The sequence below is a fragment of the Schistosoma mansoni genome, assembly GCF_000237925.1.
Source record: "Schistosoma mansoni, WGS project CABG00000000 data, supercontig 0485, strain Puerto Rico, whole genome shotgun sequence".
In the NCBI taxonomy this organism is placed as follows: domain Eukaryota; kingdom Metazoa; phylum Platyhelminthes; class Trematoda; order Strigeidida; family Schistosomatidae; genus Schistosoma; species Schistosoma mansoni.
The window spans coordinates 1-6577 of NW_017386308.1; positions in this window are offsets into that span (position 1 = coordinate 1).

A 6577-nucleotide genomic window follows, 5' to 3' on the forward strand; every position below is an offset into this window, starting at 1 on the left:
GGATAATCTCGTAATGTTAATGGTTATGATGATGAATCAATTGTTGAGAGACCGTCATATTAACCTCGACAATCTGAGCGGCCTTGGAACTTCATTAATATCTTTCTCAGCAGTGAGCATCCACGATACCGCCTCTCCAGATTCGAAAACTGCGCTTATCATTTTCGTGCGCAAGCTGAGAACATCAAGAACACTGATTTGGCATCCAACCGTGTTCATTTCCATCTTCAACCAATCCACGATATTCAGCGACACATCCACCAATGTCTTCAGTGAGTTACTCTCTCAAAACACAAGTACGTCAACTCAACTGGTCACTGCTTCTCACCAAAACTCCAGGAAATACCTATTGAAATCAATCACTGATGAGCACGTGTTGAGTAATATGAGAAGTGGTTCTTGGGATAATCTCGTAATGTTAATGGTTATGATGATGAATCAATTGTTGAGAGTCCGTCATGTTAACCTCGACAATCTGAGCAGCCTTGGAACTTCATTAATATATTTCTCAGCAGTGAGCATCCACGATACCGCCTCTCGAGATTCCAAAACTGCGCTTATCATTTTCGTGCGCAAGCTGAGAACATCAAGAACACTGAGTCGGCATCCAACCGTGTTCATTTCCATCTTCAACCGATCCACGATATTCAGCGACACATCCACTAATGTCTTCAGTGAGTTACTCTCTCAAAACACAAGTACGTCAACTCAACTGGTCACTGCTTCTCACCAGAACTCCAGGAAATACCTATTGAAATCAATCACTGATGAGCACGTGTTGAGTAATATGAGAAGTGGTTCTTGGGATAATCTCGTAATGTTAATGGTTATGATGATGAATCAATTGTTGAGAGTCCGTCATGTTAACCTCGACAATCTGAGCAGCCTTGGAACTTCATTAATATATTTCTCAGCAGTGAGCATCCACGATACCGCCTCTCGAGATTCCAAAACTGCGCTTATCATTTTCGTGCGCAAGCTGAGAACATCAAGAACACTGAGTCGGCATCCAAAAGTGTTCATTTCCATCTTCAACCGATCCACGATATTCAGCGACACATCCACCAATGTCTTCAGTGAGTTACTCTCTCAAAACACAAGTACGTCAACTCAACTGGTCACTGCTTCTCACCAAAACTCCAGGAAATACCTATTGAAATCAATCACTGATGAGCACGTGTTGAGTAATATGAGAAGTGGTTCTTGGGATAATCTCGTAATGTTAATGGTTATGATGATGAATCAATTGTTGAGAGTCCATCATGTTAACCTCGACAATCTGAGCAGCCTTGGAACTTCATTAATATCTTTCTCAGCAGTGAGCATCCACGATACCGCCTCTCGAGATTCCAAAACTGCGCTTATCATTTTCGTGCGCAAGCTGAGAACATCAAGAACACTGAGTCGGCATCCAAAAGTGTTCATTTCCATCTTCAACCGATCCACGATATTCAGCGACACATCCACCAATGTCTTCAGTGAGTTACTCTCTCAAAACACAAGTACGTCAACTCAACTGGTCACTGCTTCTCACCAGATCTCCAGGAAATACCTATTGAATCCAGTCACTAGTGAGCTCGTGTTCACTGATATGAGAAGTGGTTTTGTGGATAATCTCGTAATGTTAATGGTTATGATGATGAATCAATTGTTGAGAGACCGTCATGTTAACCTCGACAATCTGAGCAGCCTTGGAACTTCATTAATATCTTTCTCAGCAGTGAGCATCCACGATACCGCCTCTCGAGATTCGAAAACTGCGCTTATCATTTTCGTGCGCAAGCTGAGAACATCAAGAACACTGAGTCGGCATCCAACCGTGTTCATTTCCATCTTCAACCGATTAACGATATTCAGCGACACAACCATCAATATCTTCAGTGAGTTACTCTCTCAGAACACAAGTACGTCAGCTCAACTGGTCACTGCTTCTCACCAGATCTCCAGGAAATACCTATTGAAATCAATCACTGATGAGCACGTGTTGAGTAATATGAGAAGTGGTTTTGTGGATTATCTCGTAATGTTAATGGTTATGATGATGAATCAATTGTTGAGAGATCGTCATGTTAAACTCGACAATCTGAGCAGACTTGAAACTTCATTAATATATTTCTCAGCAGTGTGCATCCACGGTACCGCCTCTCCAGATTCGAAAACTGCGCTTATCATTTTCGTGCGCAAGCTGAGAACATCAAGAACACTGAGTCGGCATCCAACCGTGTTCATTTCCATCTTCAACCGATCCACGATATTCAGCGACACATCCACCAATGTCTTCAGTGAGTTACTCTCTCAAAACACAAGTACGTCAACTCAACTGGTCACTGCTTCTCACCAGATCTCCAGGAAATACCTATTGAATCCAGTCACTAGTGAGCTCGTGTTCACTGATATGAGAAGTGGTTTTGTGGATTATCTCGTAATGTTAATGGTTATGATGATGAATCAATTGTTGAGAGACCGTCATGTTAACCTCGACAATCTGAGCAGCCTTGGAACTTCATTAATATCTTTCTCAGCAGTGAGCATCCACGATACCGCCTCTCCAGATTCCAAAACTGCGCTTATCATTTTCGTGCGCAAGCTGAGAACATCAAGAACACTGAATCGGCATCCAACCGTGTTCATTTCCATCTTCAACCGATCCACGATATTCAGCGACACATCCACCAATGTCTTCAGTGAGTTACTCTCTCAAAACACAAGTACGTCAACTCATCTGGTCACTGCTTCTCACCAGATCTCCAGGAAATACCTGTTGAAATCAGTCACTAGTGAGCTCGTGTTCACTGATATGAGAAGTGGTTTTGTGGATAATCTCGTAATGTTAATGGTTATGATGATGAATCAATTGTTGAGAGACCGTCATGTTAACCTCGACAATCTGAGCAGCCTTGGAACTTCATTAATATCTTTCTCAGCAGTGTGCATCCACGATACCGCCTCTCCAGATTCCAAAACTGCGCTTATCATTTTCGTGCGCAAGCTGAGAACATCAAGAACACTGAGTCGGCATCCAACCGTGTTCATTTCCATCTTCAACCGATCCACGATATTCAGCGACACATCCACCAATATCTTCAGTGAGATATTTTTCAAAACAAACCGCTTCAACTGCACTGGTCTCTGCTTCTCACCAGAACTCCAGGAAATACCTGTTGAAATCAGTCACTAGTGAGCTCGTGTTCACTGATATGAGAAGTGGTTTTGTGGATTATCTCGTAATGTTAATGGTTATGATGATGAATCAATTGTTGAGAGACCGTCATGTTAACCTCGACAATCTGAGCAGCCTTGGAACTTCATTAATATCTTTCTCAGCAGTGTGCATCCAAGATACCGCCTCTCGAGATTCGAAAATCTGCGCGTTATCATTTTCGTGCGCAAGCTGAGAACATCAAGAACACTGAGTCGGCATCCAACCGTGTTCATTTCCATCTTCAACCGATCCACGATATTCAGCGACACATCCACCAATGTCTTCAGTGAGTTACTCTCTCAAAACACAAGTACGTCAACTCATCTGGTCACTGCTTCTCACCAGAACTCCAGGAAATACCTGTTGAAATCAGTCACTAGTGAGCTCGTGTTGACTAATATGAGCAGTGGTTTTGTGGATAATCTCGTAACGTTAATGGTTATGATGATGAATCAATTGTTGAGAGACCGTCATGTTAACCTCGACAATCTGAGCAGCCTTGGAACTTCATTAATATCTTTCTCAGCAGTGTGCATCCACGATACCGCCTCTCCAGATTCGAAAACTGCGCTTATCATTTTCGTGCGCAAGCTGAGAACATCAAGAACACTGAGTCGGCATCCAACCGTGTTCATTTCCATCTTCAACCGATCCACGATATTCAGCGACACATCCACCAATATCTTCAGTGAGATATTTTTCAAAACAAACCGCTTCAACTGCACTGGTCTCTGCTTCTCACCAGAACTCCAGGAAATACCTGTTGAAATCAGTCACTAGTGAGCTCGTGTTGACTAATATGAGCAGTGGTTTTGTGGATAATCTCGTAATGTTAATGGTTATGATGATGAATCAATTGTTGAGAGACCGTCATGTTAACCTCGACAATCTGAGCAGCCTTGGAACTTCATTAATATCTTTCTCAGCAGTGTGCATCCACGATACCGCCTCTCCAGATTCGAAAACTGCGCTTATCATCTCGTGCGCAAGCTGAGAACATCAAGAACACTGAGTCGGCATCCAACCGTGTTCCTTTCCATCTTCAACCGATCCACGATATTCACCGACACATCCACCAATATCTTCAGTGAGTTACTCTCTCAAAACACAAGTACGTCAACCCAACTGGTCACTGCTTCTCACCAGAACTCCAGGAAATACCTGTTGAAATCAGTCACTAGTGAGCTCGTGTTGACTAATATGAGCAGTGGTTTTGTGGATAATCTCGTAATGTTAATGGTTATGATGATGAATCAATTGTTGAGAGACTGTCATGTTAACCTCGACAATCTGAGCAGCCTTGGAACTTCATTAATATCTTTCTCAGCAGTGTGCATCCACGATACCGCCTCTCCAGATTCGAAAACTGCGCTTATCATCTCGTGCGCAAGCTGAGAACATCAAGAACACTGAGTCGGCATCCAACCGTGTTCATTTCCATCTTCAACCGATCCACGATATTCACCGACACATCCACCAATATCTTCAGTGAGTTACTCTCTCAAAACACAAGTACGTCAACCCAACTGGTCACTGCTTCTCACCAGAACTCCAGGAAATACCCGTTGAAATCAGTCACTAGTGAGCTCGTGTTGACTAATATGAGCAGTGGTTTTGTGGATAATCTCGTAATGTTAATGGTTATGATGATGAATCAATTGTTGAGAGACCGTCATGTTAACCTCGACAATCTGAGCAGCCGTGGAACTTCATTAATATCTTTCTCAGCAGTGTGCATCCACGATACCGCCTCTCCAGATTCGAAAACTGCGCTTATCATTTTCGTGCGCAAGCTGAGAACATCAAGAACACTGAGTCGGCATCCAACCGTGTTCATTTCCATCTTCAACCGATCCACGATATTCAGCGACACATCCACCAATATCTTCAGTGAGATATTTTTCAAAACAAACCGCTTCAACTGCACTGGTCTCTGTGTTCTCACCCGAACTCCAGGAAATACCTGTTGAAATCAGTCACTAATGAGCTCGTGTTGACTAATATGAGCAGTGGTTTTGTGGAGAATCTCGTAATGTGAAAGGTGATGATAGATGAATCAATTGTTGAGAGACTGTCATGTGTAACCTCTACAATCTGAGCAGCCTTGGAACTTCATTAATATCTTTCTCAACAGTGTGCATCCACCATAACGCCTCTCGAGATTCCAAAACTGCGCTTATCATTTTTGTGCGCAAGCTGAGAACATCAAGAACACTGAGTCGGCATCCAACCGTGTTCATTTCCATCTTCTACCGATCCACGATATTCACCGACACATCCACCAATATCTTCAGTGAGATATTTTTTTCAAAACAAACCGCTTCAACTGCACTGGTCTCTGCTTCTCACCAGAACTCCAGGAAATACCTGTTGAAATCAGTCACTAGTGAGCTCGTGTTGACTAATATGAGCAGTGGTTTTGTGGATAATCTCGTAATGTTAATGGTTATGATGATGAATCAATTGTTGAGAGACCGTCATGTTAACCTCGACAATCTGAGCAGCCTTGGAACTTCATTAATATCTTTCTCAGCAGTGTGCATCCACGATACCGCCTCTCCAGATTCGAAAACTGCGCTTATCATCTTCGTGCGCAAGCTGAGAACATCAAGAACACTGAGTCGGCATCCAACCGTGTTCATTTCCATCTTCAACCGATCCACGATATTCACCGACACATCCACCAATATCTTCAGTGAGATATTTTTTTCAAAACAAACCGCTTCAACTGCACTGGTCTCTGCTTCTCACCAGAACTCCAGGAAATACCTGTTGAAATCAGTCACTAGTGAGCTCGTGTTGACTAATATGAGCAGTGGTTTTGTGGATAATCTCGTAATGTTAATGGTTATGATGATGAATCAATTGTTGAGAGACCGTCATGTTAACCTCGACAATCTGAGCAGCCTTGGAACTTCATTAATATCTTTCTCAGCAGTGTGCATCCACGATACCGCCTCTCGAGATTCGAAAACTGCGCTTATCATTTTCGTGCGCAAGCTGAGAACATCAAGAACACTGAGTCGGCATCCAACCGTGTTCATTTCCATCTTCAACCGATCCACGATATTCAGCGACACATCCACCAATATCTTCAGTGAGATATTTTTCAAAACAAACCGCTTCAACTGCACTGGTCTCTGCTTCTCACCAGAACTCCAGGAAATACCTGTTGAAATCAGTCACTAGTGAGCTCGTGTTGACTAATTTGAGCAGTGGTTTTGTGGATAATCTCGTAACGTTAATGGTTATGATGATGAATCAATTGTTGAGAGACCGTCATGTTAACCTCGACAATCTGAGCAGCCTTGGAACTTCATTAATATCTTTCTCAGCAGTGTGCATCCACGATACCGCCTCTCGAGATTCGAAAAC